Here is an 18,970-nt window from a genome sequence, read left to right as displayed (position 1 = left end):
CTAATCATATTCATTGAGAGATGGAGACATTAAACTTTGATATTCAGAAGTAGTGTTCTGAATTTAAGTAAGAGTCGTGTTCTGGTACAATTGATAGACTATACAGAAGATAGTCCTAGTGTGTATTGCTTGTAGCTGTTGTTATCTTGGGCTGTGATTATCAACTTCTCATTAATACCCAGTTAATTGCTAAAGAGCAGTTCAGATCGGTCCTGTGATGGCGGTGACATCGGATTTTGCAGTCTGCCTCACACTCTGCCCTGAAGGAGTGGGGCAGGATCTGCGGACAAAGGAGCAATGTACTGATAAAGTTCAGAAACCTTGCTGCACAGATGGAAGCTGTCTTTCATTGATTAGCTTCTCAACTTGGCCAAAGCTGCAAATGCTTTATTTATTAGCACTCCTTGGACCCTGTCTACCCATAGATTCAACAGCTATCACATCTGCCCAAACAGTTAATTTTGAGTTGCTTGTCTTGTCTTTACAGAGGTGGAGAAGTCATAAGAAATCAACTCCTGCTAAGTCATACATCCCAGCTGATGAGAAGTAAAGTGTTGACGAGAGTGGCTCTGATAATGCTAGATCTGTCTCAAACAAGACATGTATCCTAAATTATCTCTCTGTAACTTGACTGAATGTGGGTAAGCCTTCTCTGAACGTGTCCCTATTGCTGTAGCACCGACGTCACCCAATGCAGATGGAGGACAAGTAAATGTAGCCCATTTATCTCTGTTGATCCAGCAGCAAAATGCCTAAAGTCTGTGTCTTGTGCAGTTGTTCCAACCGTTCTAATAGCGAGAAAGATTAGTTATTTTTCGTGTTTCGAAGGTAGTTGGTCACAAGGGAGATAACTTTTAAAAAACTTACCGAAAAAAGAGGAGAAAAGTGGATCAACAATCTACAGCTAAAAACAGGAGGTGCGGAAACTAACAATGCCAGAGCCCACTTTCTAACAGGTAACGATCACATCGTTTAAATTGTATTTTCAGATATTTTATTGGACAGTTACTTAGAAAGACAAGTATTCATATGTGAGGTAAGATATATTATTTTTATGCCCTAGCGTGGTTGTCCTCAGAGTGCTAATGTTGTTAGCAGCAGCTAGCTCAGTGCCGAGTCACGGACAGAAAATATAATGTTTATTCAGTGGGACTTTCATACTAAAAAAACAAACAAACAAAAAGCTAAATAAATTAAATATAACCTACCCAGCCATACAGACACTAATGAATATAATTCGTGGCTACGACGACTCAACATTAACGTACAACTTCAGCATAAATTTGGGTTTACAGAAGCTAAATAAATTATTTACCAGGAGATCCAGGCTCATAGACACAACATGGATTAGCTTGTTGTTAGCGATAGCATCTTATCATAGACTAATAGTTTAAAATAGCACAATTCACTACTCACCCGAAGGAACAAGTCGACAGACATTTAATGTCTGCCTCTTCCATTCTATGTTTTCACCACTTTACCATAATGGCCAGGAGTGAGTTGAGGGGCATTTGGGAAGTTTTCTGATCTGCTCCTGTTTGTTTTTTACCCCATAAAAAGCAGCAGTGCTGCCGCAATTTTCAAGAGATGCCAGTTTATAGTTTTTGTAGTTGTTTCAATTTGTCCAATGCTAGAAATTTGTTACAGTGTCCCTCACTCAGACATCAGTTCAGCTTACATATTGAAAACATACTGTAGTTGCTCCATCAATTTATGAGAATCTGCTGAAATTCTGATTTAAAAAAATTAAGAGTCAACACAACTAGCTCGATTCATTAGTAGAGTAATCCTAAATGTAATCTATACACGCAATAGAATGTGCTCCTCTTTTATATCACAACAGAAATATTACAGCCTTCACTTTAATCATTTCCTTATGATTGCAGACTGTGTTGGATTAACACTCTGTCTACTTGTACGCATTTTGATGTTTTACATCAGATGTATGTTACTCTTTCAGCACCGTAAACTGATCAAGTTAATGAGGACCGATAAAGAGCAAATACTGTATATCAGTGCTCAGCAGCTTTTTTGCCACAGAACATTAGATCTGATCCTGTCCAATCAGGAACACAATATTAAAGGTTATAGAGAAAGCATAGGCAAATTTTCAAGGAGCAATTGTGTATTTCTGCATTTATGTATCTTCCCATGTCAGTCAACAAGTGCAACATTTTCTTGAGAGTTTGTTCGCTAACCGTGCAAAAGGCAGAAACAATTTGCTACTTGGTGTCTGCTTTGAAAAGGAACAGCGTCTCTATTCATTGAAGCTGACAAAGAAAAAGAGGCAGACAGTTTAACAGATGAGACAAACACATCTACCATTTCAATCAAATCCCTGTTGCATTCTATCAAAAATATTTTTTACAAGAAGAATATCTACTGGAAGTCTGACTAAAGACAAAATACCATCATTTTTTGAGCCAAGCAACAAATGACATGCAATGTCTTTTTTTCTTTTCTTTTTTGTACTTGAAGTCTCCCGACTCCCGTTATCTTATGTCAAACATTGACTCTAACAAATTTATAATCATTTTTAAAGATATTTTCATTTATTGATTGTCAGGCATACAATTGTAATTTCATATCTATTATCTATGTGGGCAATGTGAACAAGATTATGGTGAAATTAAATCAAATGAATCAAATGTTTGACTTCATTTCAGTCAGTAACCCATGGCAAATGTACATTTAGTACTTGCAACCCTACAACAAAAACAAGAAACAGCAATATGATTATTATCATGTGTAAAACTTAATACTAATAGTCTAAAAACAATATTTGTGACTCAAGCTCACAGTAAAAGCAAACTCAAACTGAATGGATGAGTTTTACAGAAAAAAAATCACAAAATTGTAACAAAAAATAATTTCACTACATGGATTTAGAATTAGATGTACAGAGAAACCTGAATACCAGGGTCGGAGTGAGCGTATTTTTGATAGAAAGGTTCACAGCCCTTTTTTTGTGCTCTAGAATGACGTAGCTGTTGTTTGATAAGAATCCAATTACGCTGTGAGAGTGCAGTGTTCCAGTATCTCTGTGGTTGGAGGAACAGGAAATCTCTGTAGAATCTCCCATTGCAGTGTGCAGTCTTTGAATGTAATCCATCAGCCACACTCAGTGACAGCTCTACCATTCATACACACTGCAAAGTGTGCCAAATTGGTGGCCTATAATATGTGAAGGATTGTCTTGGTTATCTATTGACCCTCTCCCTGTCTCTCAGTGTTTTTGCTTATCAATAGCCTAAAAGGAAAATGTCTGGTGTTGATGCAAATGAATGACTACAGTACTAACATTATTCCGCTCCCATTTTATTGTAATTGTTGGTCTTTTTAGATTGAAAGGAAATCCATAAGATAGGTAAAAGGAAAAAAAAATTAAAATAAAATTATTCTTTAGAGACACACTTGTCCCCTCTAAGGGACAAGGGTGTACAGAAAATGGATGGATAGAGACACTTGTTGGAAAGATTACAGCGGAGCTTTCTCTCAGAAAACTAAAAAATGCAATTTGCCTTTAAAACACTTTTTAATGTAGACAAGCCAGTGATTTCTCAGATTCTTGAAATGAGCATAACTCTTACGGATTCCATGATTTCTATTGATATTAAACACTATTATCCTCTATTGACCAGTGTATATTGTGTGTTTGTGAATTTCAGAGTAGCATATAATGTCTATCTCATTACAAAGCCCTAACAGCCTAGCCCCATCTTCTCTGAAAGAACTTATTGTTCTCTATTATCCCACTTGAACTGTTCTTTCACCCTCAACTGGCCTACAGCTTTCAGAGTTTCGAGATTCAAAATTGGAGGCATTATATTTTTCCTTTTTTAATGGTGTCCTTGTTCTGTAGGGGTATAGAAAAGAAAGCTCTTAAAACTGCAAAGTTTCAAACTAAACTTACCAAACCTATTTGGTATCGTAAAGGAGGAGTACTAAGTAAAATCGAATTTTTAAGTCTTATATCATGCTTTATATCATGCTATAATGTTATTCCCTCATCAGCTTGTCTGCCTTTGGCTCATTAGCTGAAGGCAGAGTGTTGGAAAGAGCAGGAGCTTCTCAAAAAGACAGGCCAATTTCAAGGTGAAATTCCAAAGTCAATTTATTTTTTTAAGTTACGTTTGAGATTTACAGCATTTTTTTAACAACTGAAGGTAACATTATTGCTTTATTGTGCTATAAATTGCCACTGTGGTTCTGGAAAGAACAAAATGTTACCCTTTTAAATGTCATTCTTCTGTTACTTTTTGTATATTTCTAATTTGTCCTTTTTTCACACATAACTCACCACAATGCTAATCTGAAGCAATGATATACCAGCACCTAAAAAAAACAACAACTCGAGCATGCCCACATGTCCACAGTTTCCTGAGGACAGAAACATTACATCAATTTGTTAAAAAAAAGAAAGAAAAAAAAGGCAGTCTTGCTTTGCTCCAGGGAGATACTATGAGCATGAAATTCCAATATACCTGTTTACATGACCTGGCCTCAGGCTTATCACCTGATTTCTCTGAGGTAGATTTGGTGCTGTTAATACTCCACAGTTATGGTCCCATCACACAAGGTACACTGCAGCTGGAAGGTTTGCACTCTATTTGAATTGTAGTGATGTATATTATATTTGAACAGTATAATATACCAGGCCATCTAGAGTGCATGCAATTCATTTAACTGCTACACAAAGCTTTACTACTGTATGATGTATATTGTACCACTGTATGATTTAGTACAATGTAAGTGTAAGAATGGAAGTGAAGGAATAAAAGGGTGTTAAACTGAAAGAAGGAAAATTTTATTATTGAAATGTTGGGAGAAAAAGAGGAACACAACAGGGGAGAATCCACAGGGTTTGTACCAGACTTGGTGAGGTAATTACAGCATGCTCCAACTTCACATCCATCTTCAGCTGCACATATGGCAGTTCTAGGCAAATGGACAGAATCTGCAGCTGTTCATTATTTTCTGTTTCTAGTCCTTCTGCCTCTTTTAGAAGAAATCTTATATAGATTTGGAAAATATATAGGCCGGCACACACAGAGATGCCGAAATTCATAGCTCAAGTGGGAATATCAAGATGTAAATAGAACAATTATTTGTCATAGTACATTTGTACACAACTGTAGCTTTATTGCAGGGAAGGAAGGAATTTGAACATTCAGTTTAAAGCATAAATCATGAAAAGGACAAAGTACAGGTGTTGAAGAAAGTGAGAAATATTTTTGTTGAATGACAACATGGAGCAGAAAACCCCACACTGTCCACATGGTAAAATGCTGTGGTGGAAACATCATGTGGGGCTGCTGAGAAGAGTAAATGAGAAAATGAATGGGTAAAAACTGACAAAAGCTGAACAGACTTGAGAATGGGACACAATCTCACCCAGGACTTTATCCACTTTGACCCTAAATATACAAAAAGCTACAAATGAATGATTTAGATCAAAACATATTCATTTTGAAATATGTTTTGACCTGAATACAATTGAGAATCTGTGGCAAGTCTTTGCAAAAAAAAAAAAAAAAAAAATCACCATTCACAGATGTTCCCCATCTGAGCTTGAGCTGTTTTACAAAAATGTTAAAATGTTTTACTATATTTTTCTTCCACTTCAAAGCATGCATTAATCTGTGTTGGTCCTTCACACAGGAACCCATTAAAAAATATCAAAACTTGTAGTTCCAACATGATAATATTTAAAAAAAGGTATAGAGGCATGAATACGTTAGTGAGACATCTCATTAAAAACAGGATTTGTACTTTGCTAAAATAATACAATACAATTCATAAAGATAATTTAATTTAAATTTGCCATCACTTTGTCTCCAATAAATACTCATGTAGTGTGACTGCACAAACATGTTTACACACACAAGACATGCAAATGAATGAAAATATGTTTCTGAAATCTGATTGTGACTAATATGATGTTAAAGTGTGAAACTCACAAGCAGTTCTGTGAGTGTGGGTTAAAAAAAATCATGGTAATGGTATTTCACCCACAGATTTTCTGGATAAACTTGCCAAATGTCTTTATCTGCTAAATCTTAGCTCCACTTGCTGCCACTTTTTTGAAGTGGCAACAAATGGAGCTGAGTAGGCTGAAAGGAAACATGTAATTAATTTGTGCTGTAAGTTTTCAAATCATGAAAATGCAATTCGTTTATCAGCACAGCTGAAACCTTGACAGTAAAAAACAAAAAAACAAAAAAACAAAACGACAATTTCTCTTGCTTCTCAAAGTGAACAAACTTTAATACAGATGGTTCTATTATTCGTCTGTTCATCTATTCGACATACTGTTAATCCTCCTCTGAGGGGTAAATATTTACAGTGATACCAAACCTATGTACTGCAGCACTTAGATACAGGTACATAAAGCGCATAAAGCCGAAGTATCAAATGTGCTCTCCAAAACTTTGACCTTTGCTGAGCAGCTATGGTTTAAGTAGTAATGATTAGGGCATAAAAAAATCTGATGCAAAATCTTCAATATATTGACACCCATTTTACATCGTGGTTGAATAATGTTTTTGCTCATGAACAGACGATGAAAATTAATATTCTTAGCACGTCATCATCTCATCAGCATTTCATCAGGTGGTTGTAACAGTGCAAAACAACATGTACTGAATCAGTTGCAAATGCAAACTGAAATGCAAACTGAAATGCAAATAGCTCTCAGACAAATCCAACTGTATTTCCCCAGAATAGGAGGAACAAACTACTTTATCTCTTTATGTTCATGTTTCATAGGCAAAAAGAGCATGCCTAAAGGTATAAGGGAGAAGGAATAGCATGAATGACTGATTTATATGTCGTTCCATATTTTTCTTCCCTTTGCACACCACAGTGCACTGTAGCTCATAAATCCTTGACATTACAGTAAAATGGCATTCTGATGTTATGCCCTGCCATTGTTATAAATGAACAAGCTGTGTGTCACTTGCTAGCAAAAGAAAATCTATCACTGCTCCTATTCAGTGACAAAGCCAATATGTTCTCACAGTGGTTTGCCAATGAGTCAGTGTCTTGGATGAAACTTGACTTCACAAGACCAAAACACAGTGACATGTGTCATTTGGTCTTTAGAACAGCACGAAGTTGGCAGACTTTAAACCCACAGTGTACAATATGGGCATGTGTGACTTACAGCATCAAAGCCCACAACTTGTGAGTAGAGATGTTATACAGTTATTTTACAAATGGCTTCTTAAGGTATTTTAATACCACATTCTTTGCTGAAAATCATTTTCACATTACTTTTTTTTTATTTCTGTGCCTAAAGGGCTCTGGGACTAAATGTCTGCACTGAGGAGCTAATACTTACATGAATTCAGTGTACAACACTGGCAGTGACAGAGCACACTTTTTTACTCATATCTATTCTGAGTGAGTTATTTAAAGAAGCTGTCTTTTAATCGGTCAGTCCATGGAACAGGCTTTGTATGTATGTAAATCTCAGTTTGATGGTCAGGGTCTGTGAACCTTAATTTTACATCTTGCAACACAATTGGATTTGTGGTTTGGTTTGTTCTTACACATGAATATACTTTGACTAAACTGCTGTAGCTGCTGCTATGACATGATGCATTCTTGCTACCATTTTTCATAGTGAAAATGCTGTGTATGGTTGATTTGCAATGTCAGGATTACATCTCATTAATTTGACCTCTAAACCAATGACTGTCATTTTGGTCTTCTATCTTCTATGACTAGTGTAACATTTTTAGCATGTTGGCTTTGTGCCTTACAAGGCTTAAGGCAAACTGTACAATTTATGTATTTTTTTTCAACAGTGGGCTTTCTGTCCCTCTTGCCTTAAGTTTTGATTTGTGAAGTGTCACAAATCAGACAGCTGTCCACAGATTTTACCATCTGAGCTTTAGTTCTCTGCAGCTCCTTAAGAGCTGCCTTTTGATTGCTTCCTTGATTAATGCTTCCCATACCCAGTTAGCTAAGGGAGACGACCATGTCTTGGTAGACATACTCTTCCATCTTAAGACAATGTATTGAACAGAGTTCTATGAGATATCACAAATTTTGCGTTGTCTGTAGTCTATACTGCTCCAAATGTATCCATAACTATATCCCCACCTGTCTGGTGGATTTGTTTACTTTACAAACTCTGAGATCTTCACATAGCAGCTGAATTTATGCTGAGATTAAATAAGTAAAAGTATACAGTGATCTGAGTATACTAAGAAGACTCAAATTAGGGGATTTCTAAGGGCAGTTGGTTGCACTTGATTTTATTTGGGACTATTAGAGTAAACAAAATAAATATAAATACAAATCCATGCTACTTTTCTGCCTGATTTTGCCAGAAATTTAGAAAATCATGTACTCTTTTCCTTGTACTTCAAACTTTTTGATGGATAGGGTTTAAATTATTGAAGTTTGTGTTTGTAAACAGATATTGAAACTGCATGATTCCCTTTGCGAGGTGCTGTGCATGGGGAGTAATACGTATTTATCATGGAATTACTTGCCAATCACAGTTTCTTAAAGGTTCTGACAATGGCATAGGTTTAATAACATATTTCCTGGACTTTTTCTGCAGAGAAAACAGTTGTCAATGTCTTCCAAGCAAACGTTATTAGCTAGAATGGAAGTAAGTTAGTCATTTTATATATGAAATGTGAACCAGCAGCACAATTAAAATAATAATGCTGTTTTTATACTTCACTTCCTCATCCAATGCTATAACTTTACATTTTCTAATACAAACATGGTAAATGCAGTTGTCGAGTTAATCTAAATGTAGTTTTATTTTCATTATCAGGTTGTTTGAAGTAACCCCCTGATGATTCAGTGTGAAGAAAAACAGAGCTATGACATTTCATTAAGAAGCAATCAGATGTAAATAGCCATCTGGAAACAGAAGCAACTACAGTAACTAATTAGTGCAAAAATAACAGACATTTCAACCTGACGATAAAAAATAATGTAGAATTCAACTTGTTCAAGGCTCAGAGCGCAAAGACTGTTTTGGTAATTAATCAAATGTTTTTCTTTTTTGACACTATGGAGCATCGTGATGAATCTTTCTTAAAACTTTAGTAAGTAAGTAAAAAAATATATATAACACCTTTCAAGACAAAAATAGCTAAGGGCTTAGACATACAGAGAATAGTAAAGAGACGACAAAATTAAGCAACAATTAAAATAACCTTTTTGAATAATACAGCACTAATGTGATTAAAAAGCAAGAAAAAAAGTAATTTCCCACAAATGTAAAAGGTGTCAGTAACATAATTTGTTAAGAAATCAATAACATTCAGCAATTTGCAGCACTATAGATGAAGTACTCTAAGACATTATGTATAACTTAAAGTTTAAAAAGCATCTAAACCTTTGCTTCTTTTTCTCAATTATTCACTAGTGTGTGTACTTTTCAGAGTAAACTATGAGGAAGTTTGTATTTGCATCCTGATAAAAATCAAAACCAGAAAAGACTCAAGCAACACAAATGATTTAAAGTCATTCAACATTACGCTGATTCTATTATTTGTTTCTAGTTGAAAACTATAGCATTGACTAAGATGTTCCGGTCACAAATGTTCAAACGTGGAAAATGCAAAAACTCTTGTTAAAATGTGTGTAGTGATGGATGCTAAGTCTAGGGTGGCCTTTAGGTTCCACGGGTTTCAAATAAATCAAAAACATTTTATATTCACACGCCTGCCCCTGCATTTGAGGCAGCATAATGCTAAAACATTCTGTTTTTACAGTACAAAGCCATGCTGCTTCCTGTTATGTAGTAACATTGTTTTGGCCAGCCATGGTCAAAGAGAATAATATATGAAGGTGTAAGATTTTTAAAGTAAGAGCACAGGGCTTAGCCGCAGGCTCTTTAACAAACATGATGGTCTGAGGTATCTCATTTTTAAGAGGTTAGTCTTTAATTATTACAAAGAAAAACTATTCTTTCCCTGAATGAGTTGAACAATTTCCTTAGCTTTCTTTGGGAGAAATAAATTAGGACATTTTTCATGTTTCTTATGAGAGTCTCATAAATTGTAAACTCCAATTACAGCCCACTGCATGAACTTAATTTGCTGGTACAGATTCGTCAGCAAAATAAATGCCCTCTGAGACAAAGTGAAAACATGATGATTGCTTCCCTTTGATCTCAAATGCCTCTGAATGCATCTGAACTGCACAGTCAAGCAAAGTTTTCGCCCTACAGCCAGAGACGTCCCGTAGTTTTACTGTGATACTTTCATGTGGTGTCAAACTGTATCAAAAAACAAAAACAACATGTATTACAAATACAAAAGTCAAAGGCCTGTAGTGTTGAAAATTTTAAAAATAAATTCTATTTGCATTTGCTTCACAATTTTGTGAGCACACAGCACTAAAGATTGATTTGAAGGGAAAGTTAAAATGAATCTTTCATTGTGGGAGTAAAATCTCATAATGAGTAATTTTGGATAAGTTAACTCCAAATACAATGTGATACATTACATCGTAAAACATTATGATGTAATGTATCACACATTACAATGTATCACACATTACATTGGCTTTTATATTCCTTTATTTAATCAGGTAAACCCCGTTGAGATCTAGATCTCATTTTCAAGAGGGACCTGAGCAAAAAATTTGCAATACATAGCAACCTGGGTACAAGATAAAAACAATTAATACATATGCACAAGTATAAAACAATAAAAACAATTTAAAAACAATGACACTGTTTCATAGAATCTTGTTGCCTATCTTTAAGAACTGCTCGAAATAAGTCCAGTGAAATCATTTCCGACATCTTAAGTTCAGACTGCAACTGATTCCACGCTGTGGGGGCCAACACACTGAATGCCTGCTTCCCTTTTTCAGTTCGAAAGCGTGGGACATGCAGAAGAATAATGTTATTGGAGCGAAGAGAACGAGAACTGACAGTTCTATGTAGGAGAGTGGATAAATATGCTGGGGTTAGACCGAGTAAAGATTTATACATCAGGATCATTAAATGATTGTTTCTCCGTACACTTAAAGGAAGCCATTCAGCTTTTGCATACAAATCACAATGATGTGTCAGACGTTTACTACCGGTTATAAATCTTAAAGCACAACGATACACAGTATTTAATGATTGAAGACATTTGGTCGAAGCATTCATATATAAAACATCTCCATAATCCAAAAGTGGCAGGAATGTCACTGCTACCAATTTTCTTCTAGCTTTGAGTGTAAAACAAGATCCATTTCGATAATAAAACCCAATTTTCATTTTCAATGTCCGTAGTAGATTTGCTATGTAATTTTTAAAAGAGAGTTCATTATCTAGAATAAAACCAAGATATTTATAATTACTGACAAACTCGATTTGTGCTCCTACAGCAGTGGTAAGCAATAGGGAAGCTTCTGGTAGTTTTCCAGCATGTGAGAAAATCATTGCTTTTGTCTTGTCCACATTCAAAACCAACTTCAGAGTTTGTAAACGTTTTACACAAGATGTATTTGGCTGTCAGAATCCAGTCCAACAATCTTCTTAAACAATATTCTTATTCTTAGGTGTGTGAATTGTAATTCTGATTAATAACAGTTCTGTCTTCACTGCATTGCAAAACCACTGACTTTTGAAGCAAAGCTTGTGGCTAAATTAAACTTGATATCCTTTTGTGTTATATCGAAATAGACTTCTACATTGCCTATTTTTCAATGACTCGAATCAGTATTTGACAAAACAAAACCCAAACAAAAAAAACAAAAAACAAACAATCTATCTCATATGTGATACCTAATGCAACATAAAAAGTAACAATCAAGTGGAAAAGGAAAAATTTAGAGCCAGCACTTCAGACATTATAGCACAGATGACTTGAGGATGTTTTAATATTTTTAATTACAAATTATTAATTAATTATATTGGAAAGGGATCCATAGGTTATTCTGATATAATTTTAATTTCTTGATTAGAGAAAAGTTTTGCTAATGTATTTTTGAAAGTGTATTTATGACTAGATATTACTAAAAATGTTGCCTTTAATAGGATGTGAATGGCCAATTTACAAAGTAGTACCTCTGTTAGACTGTTATATCAACCTTTATCTCACTTCATTAGCATAGATGTGTGCAGCTTTAAATAAATGATAGCATTAAAAAAAGGCTATGCTGGAACTTGTTCCAAAAGGTGTTCTCTAATTGCTGCTGTGACTAGTCTGGAAGAGCTGAGTGGGGAAGGCATGAGGGAGGGGTTCTCTGTGAGGTGGAAGCCAGAGGAAAGAAAAATCTCTATATTTCTTCTGCCATGCAGGCTTCATGTTGACAGTTTCTAATTATTGCATGTGCTGCACAAACCCCCTGCTTGTTGTTTTTGACTCCCTCTTTCTCTAGAGTGACACGCAGGAAGTGACTTTTGCTCGCTGGCAGTTCTTTAATTTCCCTCAGGTAATGTAGTAAAGTGATTTCATTGCATTACCTAAAGAGTCATTATGTGTCATAACTTCTGCTCAAGTATGTTAAAGACAAGACTGAATAGAGAACAAAGAACAAGACACAGATCTGTGATCAACAAACCAAACAAAGTCCCTGATTTGAAACAGTACATATTACTGTTCTTTACCCTGTTCTAAAATATATACACAAACTACTGTAGGTATTGGTTTTATAAGTGAAATTAATATGTCATTAACGGCACAAATAATGCACTTTGCAAAAGTCTGCATTCTGCTTAACAAACAGAAAATCTGGCTTACAGTAATACCTTCTAATACCAGTGAAACATGCCAAAAATGCAAACCCCCTGAGTGCATGAGGTTCATTAAGAAGGGAGCAAGAACTTGGTGTTGAAAATCTTTTTAACACAAATCAGAGTGAAGGAATAACTTATCTGATATGGACAAAACTGCATTTAAACTGTATGCTACATTCCTAAATCACTAAGAAAAAACGAATCAGTCAACTAACCACTTCACCTAAGCAGAATACAAATTTGGGGCACCTTTTCCTGTTAAGAACATGACCAACTTCAGCAGGGGCGTCAAAAGCTTGGAGATAGGGGACACACTGAGTAGGACAGGAGTGGTTGTTCACAAGCTGCTGGTGGCTTTTATCACTCTCCTGTACGGCTTGTGGCAACTTGACTGGTCTGTCATGGTTCTTCTTTTAACTGAAGCTTGTGGAGTATTTTACTTTGAAAAATAATTTGTTTTGGAAAAACATTTCAACTTCTGCCTCTGTTTGAATTCTTTCCAGAGAAAGTTTAAGAAGGTGTGTGCAAACACAGCAGCAAAGTTGAATCAGACATTTCTGTCACCTTATGATGTCAGTGGGACTGATGGTAACTGGTCCAGTTTTCAGTGATTCACTTTGTTATTTATACTTGGAGCATGCAGTGTAGTGAGTTGTTGTAGATAACCAGAAAAACTCAGTCGTGTTTTAGCAATATGAGTTTTCTCCTATCAACAAAAGAAACAGTGCTTTCATATGTGAGGGGGATCTATATCCTTCACACATAATTATTCTAACCATCATGGTTTCAATACAGATTTGGTGGATTCTGAAAGAAGGTGCCAAGTTTAATAGGCTGCGCTTGAAAGCAGTCACTGATAACTAATAAATATTTGCTGAGACGTCTTTGTGGACAAACCAAGCACAAACACAAAGATTAAACTTAAAGTAATATATTGTAACTATGGTAAGACAACAATCAAACTATGAAGAAAATATGTTGCACTTTTACTAAGCTTACCAATTTCTTTAAATCTTCAATTTAAATGTTAAATTAAGCATTTTAAACAATTGAAAATATTTTAATTATACTGAAACTATTCATTCAAATTTAAAAATATTCTAACTCTCAATAAACAAAGGTATAAATTCTAGATCTATGGTTGATTAAGGGTTGAGTTTCACTTTAAGACAAATTGCCCACAAGCTCAAACATACAAAACAAACATCAACTTTTAGTTGTCCCTTCTAATATGTTTGTGGGCGTACATTGTGGGTAAATATTCTTTAACCCCAATCAAAAAACCAGGTATACATTAATATTGGGACATCTGCTTCTGACTACACTGGTGCAACTTACCATACAATAATTTTATCCCATAACAATCAAGTAGACTGGAATTAATATAGAGAGCAGCAATGGCTTCAAATTGACTACTTTGTCACTTGAAGACAGAGTCAGTTAATGTACTGGCTACTGGTTTTAGTTTGAACACAGACACCACAGAGGAGAAATGTGACCCCGGTAATGCAGTGGGAGGGAATCTAACATCAATATTTAGGGTCAATAAATAAAAATAAACAATACATCAAACTGACATTGACAAAAGACCACACGTTGGACCTACTATCTGCTGTATTGCAGAAGGGAAGCCACATATTTTTTGTTTAATAACTTTTTCCTCTAAATTTGGTGGTGTGTAAAATGCTCTGGAAAACATGCAAAATAATTAATTTTATGAATCTCTATCCTATTATAAAAGTTTGTTTCTAAAGAGCTTTGTCTCTAACATGTGTCGTCCTAAAAAGATTTAGCTGTTTGGCATGTTCTGTGCAGTCTTTGAGGAAATGTGATTGAATAGGATCTGTCATCCTGTTTGCAGTTTTAACTAAATATTTGATAAGCTAACATACCGTTTTTGTCAAACTTATTAATGCACTGGCTAAGATTCATAATTCATAATTCATAAACTGAATTGAAAGGTGTTGAAGGTTGCAGTATGATTCAACATGCTCCTATTTACTAACAGCAGTTATTTACATAAGTCTCTGACCAGGAAATCTAGTTGGTGATTCATTTTATTACTAATAATGATCTGGAGGTAATAGCTTAATGCCTTTAGCATTCATTACATTGTTATTAATTTTAATACTTTGGCATTTCAATATTCTTTTTATATATTTGCTGATTGTTGGTACAGTCAATGATGTCCATTTTAAAAGCTGGACCAGGAATTACTCGCATGAATATATAATTTGACTACTTACATTGATGTTAATTTGACTAATTCATTCAAATGACTGAATCAAATGGGACATGATAGTTCAGTATTTCAACTTCCACTCAGGAAAATACTCTGAGAATTAACCTGCAAGAAAATCTTGAACATGTTTTATTTATTCACTCAACTATCTTTACTCTATAGTGATAAGGTCTATTTTTAGTGCATCAATTTTCAGAAAGCTGTGGAAACTTTTTGCCTTCATAAAATCTATTATATTTATTTTAATATTTTACAGTTGGTATGTCTTACATGAGATGAGATGTAAAATCGGTTCAAAAAGACAAAAACGTCTTTTACTCTCTTAATGCCAAACTTACTAGGTCAAAACATTTGTTAAATCTGATATTAAACCACACAACACCAATAAAACAAACATTAGTTTGTTTGTTTCTACAAGAGTTCAAAAATAATTCAGAATTATAATTAACAATTATTTGAATCATGAAGACAGAATGAAAATGTGTAAAAAAAATAATAATAACAATGACCTATACAGTATATGTTCAAAATCCATTAAACAGATTTCCATCCTTTTGCTGGCTCGTCTGACTGATCATCTGTCATTCATACATTAAGCCTCAGTGCTCTAAATCAGCAAACCCTCTCATAAATCTATTGTACCAGTGCTGTTGCAACCTGGATTGCCTATTAAGAGACGGTAATAGTAGCTGGTTGACTTAAGCCTCTCTTAACACATCAGACCTTTAAGAAATCATGGGTAAAAGGCATTTAAGAAGAAAATTAAGTAGTTTTGAGGTGCAAGTCTTGCTACATTTTTAATGTGTGTACTTTAGAAGTACTCCCATTGCAAAGTACAAAATTAAAAGTTTTTTTTAAATCTTCCTGAATATGTAATTTTTATTGTGCTGTCACAGCCTTGTACATGCTTCCAGTAAGTGTCACATGATTCTCTTTGACTGCCCCCTAGAGGTAAGACAACTAGCCAAAAAATAATCAGAAAGCGTCATGTTACGCTTCAAGCATTCTGCATGCTCAGGTGAGTGAACCTTGATCTGTACAGAAAATATTAAGTACATTTTGGATTAAATAATGTTATCATTGGGCCTTTGCTGTGATGTCTCAGACACAGTTGCATCTATTCTGCAGCAGTGGTAAACATCTGTCTTATACATAATGCAAGCAGCAGCACTCATGGCACAGAACTTCTCAATATGCCCAAGACATCTGTGGCAGCCGCGCTTATCTTGTGAGTGGATGATAAAGTATAGAAAGCACAGAATCATTTTTGGTTGAGTAAATGAGGGACAACGTGAACAACTGTCTTGTGCTAAAGTTATGAAAAAATATTTAGAACAGCCTTTATTCAGCCTGCTTAAAGCTTGGGTTGTTACAAATGATGGAAATTCCTTCAAAACTGAGGCTTGATTTAAGTGGCTGTTTGGATGATTTCCCTATGAAGCTATTCTAATGACTGCTAATAAGGGATTAGCTACTCTGCAGCAAAAAGAACCAAATGTAAATTAATGAACAACCTGATCTGAACATCTTCACTTTTTCTCATCATCAGACTCACACTGATGTTAGGGGGCTGTCGAGTCGAGAAACTGCATGTTTATGTATACGTGTCAAACAGAACAGCTGAGCGATTTATTACAAAGACCACACTTGGTTATGTGGCCATTGTTCCCCTGACAAACTTCCCTACATTCAATCTCAGGTATTCACTAAGTATTACAGTCTCTCATCTGTTTTTCAAAGGAAATTTAAACAATACAATCCCAACAGTGGTGGCTTCTTAAGAGAAGGTAGAACATTCTGTTTAGAGTATTAGTCTTGATAGAAAGGGCCTGTCCAGAACAAGAAATGGCCAATAACCAGAGCAATAGGATACATACTACGGTACAGACACTTCAATTGAAGAATGAATGTAAACAGAAACAAAATAAGTTCTTTCATTCAATTTGAGATTTTACCCTAGAATTTTGGCTATTAAACTGAATGTATGAATATATTCTTCAGCAACAATCGCACAGAATCTAACAAGGTAGCAGTCAGGATTTGTTTTTATAGATTGTAAATATTCAACCTCTCCAAGCGTCACAGCACAAATGCAAATTTTTTAAAAAAGACACACATTTATCACAGTGTGCTATTTCGAACAGAACACCTGCTTCTGTTGCTGTTTGTGGCTCCGTCATTTGTTAAGTCTGCCAGAGTTGGTTGAAGCAAACAGAGGAGAAGCATCGGTTTTTATCTATGAAGGAGAGCTGAGTGTGAGAAAAAAAACGAAATGCAGGTGGTTGCAGACGTAAGGGAGAAAAAAATTGCTGGCTGCAAGTTACTGCCTGACTTCCATCACCAACCCTGGACCTTAGGCTGACAGTCAGTCAGACAGAAAAATAAAGGCATAGCTCTAGCGAGGAAGACAACTAAAAAACTAAACTATGATAGGAAATTTGAGTCCAACTAATGCTGATGTGGTGGTGACTGAGCTCACACACAAACATTTCAGTCATACCTGCATACACTCTGAGCTGTCATTTTATTCACACTCAATCACACACCCCCACTGCAAATAGTGCAGTAACATTCATGTGTAAGCATGCGGTTTTTCTACAAACAAAAAGGAAGAAGAAGTTGACATACGTTACCTCAGTGAGCGAAGTGAGGCATGGTTCCTGGGAGAGAGTCAAAGATCATCCTGCCGGTGCCATCTGTCAAGTGGGTTGGCTACAAAGGCTGTAGAGGGAAGTGTCCCTCTCCCTCCCTCCTCTTCACCCCCTCAGTTTCAAAACAAACTACTGTCTTAGATCAGAGCAGAAAGCCATGCTGAGCAGAAAGAAAGGGGAATCCTCCCCCAGTCTTGAAGCCAATCTGAAGCAGCTTAAATCCCCAAAGAAAATAAAGAGAAATGCTCCTCCCTTTCCGACTTGCTCCTGTTCTATCTGCCACCGCACAAACCCTCTGTCCGTGTGTTTCTCCTGTCTCCTCTGCTTTTTTCCCTCCCCTCTCCCCTTTCTGATCCCGCTCCACTCACACATTCCGCTCTCTCACTCACTCTGGCAAAGCACACTGTACCCACTGAGGCTCGCACCGACTCACAAACCCCGTCCTGTGCAGATAAACATATGCAAATATCACACATAAATAAACACATTCACACAGACACACGCATTCAGCTTCTACATGCAATGTTTGTGGTCTGTGAGCTTTGCTTCCGCCCCCTGTTGTAGTCACATAAAGCAAAAATATCGTAGCTTTATATGTGTTCCTGTCAACAACATGATCTGGAAATAAAAACTGAAAGCCTCTACAGCTAAGAGAAACACATGGTTGCTGCTTTTGTTGCTAAACGATTCTCACACATTCAACCAGGAGAGTTGTGTGTGAATGCATCTCAAAGGAAGTGAGGAAACTACAGCTGTGATGTAACAACCAATATCATGACAGACTTGAAAAATTCTGTTGATTTCTAGAGAAAATCCTATTTTGTAATGATTACATAAGACAAGCCACATTGTATGTGTGAGTCTTTGTGCGTCTTTAAGAGTACAGAATAAAGCAACACTAAGCGTAACTGCACGCTCTCTAAAGATGTTCTATTTTCAGCCTCCTGTCGTAATGCACAACAGAAGAAAGAGGACAGCAAGGCGCTATTATGAGAATCTCCCCTAAATCTGCCCCCTCCTCCTGACACCAGCGCTGCCTCCACCTTCTTATCTCTCTCCCTCCATACTGAAAGCCTCCACACTTACAGGAGAACAGCAGGGGGATGCCGTTGTCAAAGAGATATAAATAGTCTGCAAGTGACCTGATCCATTGATGCTTAAGCAGCTAATGACAGGTAGAAAGTAAACTTTAAGTGATATTGTCATGAAGTGCGGTGTGTTGAGGTGGTGAGGGAGACGCAGCGGACCCAGGTAAGATGAAAAAATGATGGTTTAATGATGAAGCACAGTCCAAACAACGAGTAGCAGGCACACGGAAACACTGAGGACGACTAGACTGGACATTGACGTAACATTGACGAGGAC

General features: G+C 36.0%; 1 protein-coding gene across 6 annotated transcripts in view; it reads right to left on the bottom strand.

Moving 5' to 3' along the window:
- gramd1bb (GRAM domain containing 1Bb) overlaps positions 1-17,897 on the bottom strand; it is a 109,693-nt gene extending 91,796 nt beyond the window's left edge. For 4 of the 6 annotated variants that reach the window (XM_032590490.1, XM_032590489.1, XM_032590491.1 and 1 more), the window contains exon 1: positions 17,588-17,896. The gene's annotated coding sequence lies outside the window, so the exon portion shown is untranslated. Of the gene's footprint in view, positions 1-17,587 lie in introns of all 6 variants that reach the window. The other 2 variants (XM_032590487.1, XM_032590488.1) reach the window with 1 other exon arrangement.
- Positions 17,898-18,970: the final 1,073 nt, after the last annotated feature.

The sequence above is a fragment of the Xiphophorus hellerii genome, chromosome 18 (genome assembly GCF_003331165.1).
Source record: "Xiphophorus hellerii strain 12219 chromosome 18, Xiphophorus_hellerii-4.1, whole genome shotgun sequence".
Taxonomy (NCBI): domain Eukaryota; kingdom Metazoa; phylum Chordata; class Actinopteri; order Cyprinodontiformes; family Poeciliidae; genus Xiphophorus; species Xiphophorus hellerii.
Note: the sequence above shows the minus strand (reverse complement) of the source record. Positions and strands in the feature narration are given on the sequence as shown.